Source organism: Mirounga leonina, unplaced genomic scaffold (genome assembly GCF_011800145.1).
Source record: "Mirounga leonina isolate KUSES-001 unplaced genomic scaffold, KU_Mleo_1.0 Mir_154, whole genome shotgun sequence".
In the NCBI taxonomy this organism is placed as follows: Eukaryota; Metazoa; Chordata; class Mammalia; order Carnivora; family Phocidae; genus Mirounga; species Mirounga leonina.
Window position 1 is genome coordinate 30,912,068 of NW_023270389.1, and position 8,145 is coordinate 30,920,212.

The following is an 8,145-nucleotide window of genomic DNA, read 5'->3' on the forward strand; positions in this document are numbered from 1 at the left end:
CTTCCTTCTCCTAATGTCCTCCATGCTATTCCTTATGTTCCACAAATAAGTGAAACCATATGATAATTGACTTTCTCTGCTTGACTTATTTCACTTAGCATAATCTCCTCCAGTCCCATCCATGTTGATGTAAAAGCTGGGTATTCATCCTTTCTGATGGCTGAGTAATATTCCATTGTATATATGGACCACATCTTCTTTATCCATTCATCTGTTGAAGGGTATCTCAGCTCTTTCCACAGTTTGGCTATTGTGGACATTGCTGCTATGAACATTGGGGTGCATATGGCCCTTCTTTTCACTACATCTGTGCCTTTGGGGTAAATACCCAGTAGTGCAATTGCTGGGTCATAGGGTAGCTCTATTTTTAAATTTTTGAGGGACCTCCACACTGTTTTCCAAAGTGGCTGTACCAACTTGCATTCCCACCAACAGTGTAAGAGGGTTCCCCTTTCTCCACAACCTCTCCAACATTTGTTGTTTCTTTCCCTGTCCATTTTTGCCATTCTAACTGGTGTAAGGTGGTATCTCAATGTGGTTTTGATTTGGATTTCCCTGATGGCTAATGGTGATGAACATTTTTTCATGTGTCTGTTAGCCATTTGTATGTCTTCTTCAGAGAAGTGTCTTTTCATATCTTCTGCCCACTTTTTGACTTGATTATTTGTTTTTTGGGTGTTGAGTTTGAGAAGTTCTTTATAGATCTTGGATACCAGCCCTTTATCTGTAGTGTCACTTGCAAATATCTTCTCCCATTCTGTGGGTTGCCTCTTTGTTTTGTTGACTGTTTCTTTTGCTGTGCAGAAGCTTTTTATCTTGATGAAGTCCCAAAAGTTCATTTTTGCTTTTGTTTCACTAGCTTTTGGAGATGTATCTTGAAAGAAGTTGCTGTGGCCAATGTCAAAGAGGTTACTGCCTATGTTCTCCTCTAGGATTTTGATGGATTCCTGTCTCACATTGAGGTCTTTCATCCACTTTGAGTTTATCTTTGTGAATGATGTTAGAGAATGGTCGAGTTTCATTCTTCTGCATGTGGCTATCCAATTTTTCCAGCACCATTTATTGAAGAGACTGTCTTTTTTCCATTGCATGTTTTTTCCTGCTTTGTCAAAGATTATTTGACCACAGAGTTGAGGGTCCATATCTGGGTTCTCTATTCTGTTCCATTGGTCTGTACATCTGTTTTTGTGCCAGTACCATGCTGTCTTGGTGATCACAGCTTTGTAATATAGCTTGAAATTGGGCAATGTGATGCTCCCAGCTTTGTTTTTCTTTTTCAACATTTCCTTGGTGATTCGGGGTCTTTTCTGATTCCATACAAATTTTAGGATTTTTTGTTCCAGCACTTTGAAAAATGTCATTAGAATTTTGATCGGGATGCCATTGAAGGTATAGATTGCTCTGGGTAGCATAGACATTTTAACAATATTTATTCTTCCAATCCATGAGCATGGAATATTTTTCCATCTTTTTGTGTCTTCTTCAATTTCTTTCATGAGAGTTTTGTAGTTCCTAGAGTATACATCCTTTACCTCTTTGGTTAGGTTTATTCCGAGGTATCTTATGGTTTTTGGTGCTATTGTAAATGGAATCGTTTCTCTAATTTCTAAAAGATCATTTTTAAAGGAAGATTTGTACCTCATACAGGTATAAAATGAACAGATGTCAAAGATTTTATTTGTCATTAATCAATGAGGAAACCAGTAAGATGTTACCACTAGTTCAAATAAGAATACTAAGAATGTCATAGATAGAGAAATGAGAGATGCTTGATGATAGAAAGATGATAGATAGATAGATAGATAGATAGATAGATAGATAGATAGATAGATGATAGGGATGATAGAGAAAGAGAAATGGGTTGGTTATATAACCATCCTTTCTGCCTAACTTCAGCTAACCAGATATTCTTCTCTTTCAACTATTATTCTTTAAAAGAAAAAAGTAAATGATAATTAAATGAGGTGCTTGCATAGATGTTTAGGTTTAAAAACAAATAAAAAATTGTCCCAGGAGATGTTATGTGTTATATGTTATGAATTGAATGTTTGTACCCCCCCAAAGTTTATATGTTGAAATCTAATCCCTAGGGTCATGGTATTTGGAGGTGGGCCTTTTGGTGGGTAATTAAGTCATGAGGGTGGAGCCCTCATGATTGGAATTACTGCCCCTATAAGAAGAGGCCAGAGAGCTAGTTCACTCACTCTCTATCACGTGAGGATAGAAGTTGGCAGTCTGCAACCTGGAAGAGGGTTCTCACCAGAACCTGACCATTCTGGCACCCTGATCTCAGACTTCCAGCCTCTAGAACTCAGAAAAAATAAATTTTCTGTTATTTATAAGCCATCCAGTCCATATGGCACTTGGTTATATCAGCCCCCCAAAGTGATACAAACATTATGCTGTTAGCCCAGCCATCTAAACAGCAATAGCTAAATTCTTGTTAAGTACCAGGTACTTTAGGTAACATGTATGATTATCCTGATCCCATTGTGGTGGGTAGTGTCAGCATCCCTGTTTTACAAAATGGGAAATAAAAATTAAGGAACTTGCTTGGAGTTGTTTGTATAACAGTGACAGGGGACTTCCTGTCTGGCCAATGACTCCAATGTTCCCGCCCTTCATTACTTACCATACTACCTCCCTGAAAAGTTTCTATATTTACATCATTAAGAATCCTGAGTACTCTGATTTTCCAATAGTATATGCAGACAAATTTTAATTCCAGTCTAAACAAAATTTAATTGGTGAATTTTAATTGTTACCAAACTATTCATATATTCAATTCCAAATATAAACTGAAACTATTCTAATTGGTCATTGTTTTAGATTACCCTAAATTAGATTTAGGTTTCCCTCTCCAGACAAAATTAAAACTTTACCACATAGTTTTAAATCTGAGAAATATTCAATTTTATATTGACATTTGGCAAATCGAAGAAAAATTTAATTTCACTTGTTTTTCCCAACTTTTTGAGCAAGGAAAACCAAACAGGTTAGTTTTTTTAATTTCTTGTGATAGATTTTTCTATTTGCCAGAAAGACAACTGATTCCCCAGTTAATGACCAGAAGGGTATCAACCTTTCTTTTATTATTATTATTATTATGTTATGTTAAACACCATACATTACATCATTAGTTTTTGATGTAGTGTTCCATGATCCATTGTTTGCATATAACAACCAGTGCTCCATGCAGAATGTGCCCTCTTTAATACCCATCACCAGGCTAACCCATCTTCCCACCCCCCTCCCCTCTAGAACCCTCAGTTTGTTTTTCAGAGTCCATCGTCTCTCATGGTTTGTCTCCCCCTCCGATTTCCCCACCTTCATTCTTCCCCTCCTGCTATCTTCTTCTTTTTTTTTTTTAACATATAATGTATTACTTGTTTCAGAGGTACAGATCTGTGATTCAACAGTCTTGCACAATTCACAGCACTCACCACAGCACATACCCTCCCCAATGTCTATCATCCAGCCACCCCATCCCTCCCACCCCCACCACTCCAGCAACCTCAGTTTGTTTCCTGAGATTAAGAATTCCTCATATCAGTGAGGTCATATGGCCAACAGACACATGAAAAAGTGCTCAACATCGCTCGGCATCAGGGAAATCCAAATCAAAACCTCAATGAGCTATCACCTCACACCAGTCAGAATGGCTAAGATTAACAAGTCAGGAAGCGACAGATGTTGGCGGGGATGTGGAGAAAGGGGAACCCTCCTACACTGTTGGTGGGAATGCAAGCTGGTGCAACCACTCTGGAAAACAGTATGGAGGTTCCTCAAAAAGCTGAAAATAGAGCTACCATACGATCCAGCAATTGCACTACTGGGTATTTACCCCAAAAATACAAATGTAGGGATCTGAAGGGGTAGGTGCACCCTGATGTTTATAGCAGCAATGTCCACAATAGCCAAACTGTGGAAAGAGCCACGATGTCCATCGACAGATGAATGGATAAAGAAGATGTGGTATATATATATATACAATGGAATATTATGCAGCCATCAACCTTTCTTTAGAACAATATCCTTTAATTTTTCCTGGGGGGTGGGGAGAGGTAAGGCATCAAGTAAAATTGCCTCCCTAAAATGAGGACAAAAATACTGATTTGAAGGATACATGCACCCTAATGTTTATAGCAGCATTATCAACAATAGTCATATTATGGAATGAGCCCAAATGTCCATCTACTGATGAATGGTTCAGAAGAGGTGATATATACCCATACAGTGGAATATTGCTCAGCCATCCAAAAGAATTAAACCTTGCCATTTACAATGACATGGACAGAGCTAGAGTGTATTATGCTAAGTGAAATAAGTCAATAAGAGAAAGACAAATATCATATGATTTCACTCACATGTGGAATTTAAGAAACAAAACAGATGAACATAGAGGAAGGGAAAAAAAAGAGAGAGAGGGATGCAAACCGTAAGAGACTCTTTACTACAGAGAACAAACTGAGGGTTAATGGAGGGGAGATGGGTGAGGGCCGTGCTAAATGGGTGATGGGTATTAAGGAGCCACTTGTGTTGAGCACTGGATATTATATGTAAGTGATGAATCAATAAAATCTACTCCTGAAACCAGTATCACACTACATGTTAACTAACTAGAATTTAAATAAAAACTTGAAAAAGAAAAATATAAAGGGGAAATCAAGACAGCCTAAAATGAAGGAAAACTAAAAGAATTTGTTGCCAACCAACTTACACTAAAAGAATGACTATCTTGGTTATTTGGAATTTAACAAAGAAATAACTCATTAAATTAAGTTTGTGACAATATCGGGGGAATATAAATGTTTTCTGGTGCACACAGTGAAAAAAAATAATGAAATAATGAAATAAAGTAAAATAAAGTAATAAAATAAAATAAGGACAGCCAAGAAGGATATCCACTTCAACACGGATTTGGAGAATTTGATTACTCCTACAAAGGTGAGATATGTAAAACAATGAGCAAACTGCACATTTGAAAAATTATCATGGGAAAAGGTAATTCTAAAAAACAGCCTTGTGATTTGCCTTAGATATCTTATCTTGTAAAAAATGTCTTGAATATCTTACCTCATGAAAACTATCAAGATGTCAATTTCTGGATAGGAAAAGCTTGAATATATATCTGGAACACATTCCTGAGCCTACACAGGAGATAGGATGATTTTTTAGGCTTAAATGCAGTAGAAATACACTAAAATCAGAATGGGATTTTTCTCAGCGTAAAGTGGCTACCAAGGCCAGAAGATGAAGACTGGGGGTCAATATCCTGTGTGTCTGGTCCCAGCTGTGCCCCACACTCTCTATGTCCCATTGGCAACTTCTTCAATCTCTCTGAGCCTCAGATTCCCTTTAATGTTTTAATAAACAAGATGGCATTCAAGTAAATGATCTCTACGGGCCCTTTAATATTCAATTCTACATACTACATCAGACCATTTATAAATATCAGTACTCATGACTTGTATTTTTTTCATGCACTTCTGTAGTATTTGTTAATTTTTCTTAATGACCCCACATCTGTTCTAAACTCTTGAAGAATGTCAGAACATCTCCCCAAAGTGTGCCACTTCAGCATGTGGACTATTTTAAGCTGAGAGCAATCAAGACCCAGCAGACTCAAGAAAAACTTTCACCTCTCCCTTAAGCTACCTAAAAGAATTTGGGTAGGGGACCTAGCCCAGAAAGAGAATTTTACTAAGAGATAACTTCTGTATCTGAATAACCTATCTGTATGGCAGGACAAACATCTAATTACCAAACATCTGCTCTTTTTAATATCCTGTGACTCACTGTCCTTCCTTTTGCAGCCCCAGGTCCCTATCTCATTCCTTAGTTCAAGAAGGCATTTAAGGGGCCCCTGGGTGGCTCAGTTAGGTAAGTGTCCACCTCTTGATCTCACCTCAGGTCGTCATCTCAGGGTCATGAACAGTTCACAAAGTGTGGAGCCCACTTGAAAAAAAAAAAAAAAAGGCCTTTAAGCTTCAATTGTCCCACTGTCCCTGGGTCTCATATTCTTACAGGTCTCCTATATGTGTGTAATTAATCTGTCCTATGTTAATTTGATTATTAGACCAGCCCTAGAACCAAAAAGGATGGAAAAACTCAACACACTATATTGGCAAGAGTATGTGCTGATCTTCAGCATTCTAGATTCTCTGTAGCTCACATAGTTTTGCATTCAGATATGGTTTCATATCTTTGCCTAACTGAATGAGTCATTTTTCAAGAGCTCTCACACTCTCACAGATGGCTGAGCTGCCAGGTTTTACTTTATTTACATATGAAAAAGGTTTTACATATTTCAGAGACAACTCACTTATCTATGACAGCTTTGTCAGTCACAAAAAAATGTTGACTTTTTCTGCACATGTACTTATCCTAAAATAATTTTCCTGTTCATACAGGTCTTCACACAGAAATGCAATGAAGTAAGGATGTGTTTAATCCTCCTGTGTCCTTGTTTTTATCCTTGGCACAATCAGAAAGTGCAAAATGAAAAATGACTCCATTAATTTCTTACTCATTTCCATTGTACCTGAAAGCAAAGCCATGCAATTTACAGAAATGTAGCGGAATAAAAAGGTTTCTGATTTTTTTTCTCTATATTAGCACACAAACACAGATAAGGTCGAGAAATGCCACCAATAATTCAGCACTATTACTTTCTAGATGAGTAGAACTAGTAGAATAGAGTTGGCCAGACTATGAAAACCTGCCAATTTTGAAATATCCAGATGAGGCCACCTTAGAATCCGTCAATCCTCAACATGTTAAGAATCCAGCCTAGATCAACAGAGCCCCATTGTTTGCAGCGGCCCGTACACATGTGAGTGAGAAAAGTGAAGACCATATAAACTGCCCAGAAGACCCATAGACTCCAGAGCAATCATAAATTATTATTTTTTTTATTATGTTATGTTAGTCATCATACAGTACATCATTAGTTTTTGATGTAGTGTTCCATGATTCATTGTTTGCATATAACACCCAGTGCTTCATGAAGTACGTTCCCTCCTTAATACCCATCACTGGGCTAACCCATCTCCCCACCCCCACTCCCTTCTGAAATCCTCAGTTTGTTTCCCAGAGTCCGTAGTCTCTCATCGTTCATCTCCCCTTCTTGATTTCCCCCTCTTCATTTTCCCTTCCTTCTCCTAATGTCCTCCATTAGGAGGACACTAGGAACATATTCCTTATGTTCCACAAATAAGTGAAACCATATGATAATTGACTTTCTCTGCTTGACTTATTTCATTTAGCATAATCTCCTCCCATCCGTGCCGATGCAAAAGTTGGCTATTCATCCTTTCTGATGGCTGAGTAATGTTCCATTGTATATATGGACCACATCTTCCTTATCCATCTGTCTGTTGAAGGACATCTCAGCTCTTTCCACAGTATGGCTATTGTGGACATTACTGCTGTGAACATTGAGATGCATATGACCCTTCTTTTCACTACATCTCTATCTTTGGCTTAAATACCCAGTAATGCAATTGCTGGGTCATAGGGTAGCTCTATTTTTAATTTTTTGAGGAACCTCCACACTGTTTTCCAAAGTGGCTATACCAACTTGCATTCCCACCAACAGTGTAAGAGGCTTCCCCTTTCTCCACAACCTCTCCAACATTTGTTGTTTCTTGCCTTGTCAATTTTTGCCAGCTGAGCATATTTACTAAGACTGCTATAAAAAGAGGTAGTTTAGGGCGCCTGGGTGGCTCGGTTGGTTAAGCGACTGCCTTCGGCTCAGGTCATGATCCTGGAGTCCTGAGATCGAGTCCCGCATCGGGCTCCTTGCTCAGCGAGGAGTCTGCTTCTCCCTCTGACCCTCCCCACCTCATGCTTTCTCTCTCTCTCAAATAAATAAATAAAATCTTTAAAAAAAAAAAAAAGAGGTAGTCTATTTAAGGGCACAATCCCTGGGGCTAGACTGTCTGGATTCATATTCCAGCACCATCAGTTACTAACTCTGTGAACTTCAGCACATTACTGACCTCTCATTTTAATTTCCTCGTCTGTAAAATGGAATCCTAATAGTGTAACCACAGAGTTACTGTAAATATTAAATAATTAGATATCCATAAAATGCTCCAAATGTTACCTGGCACACAATGAGTGATATACGTGTTTATAATA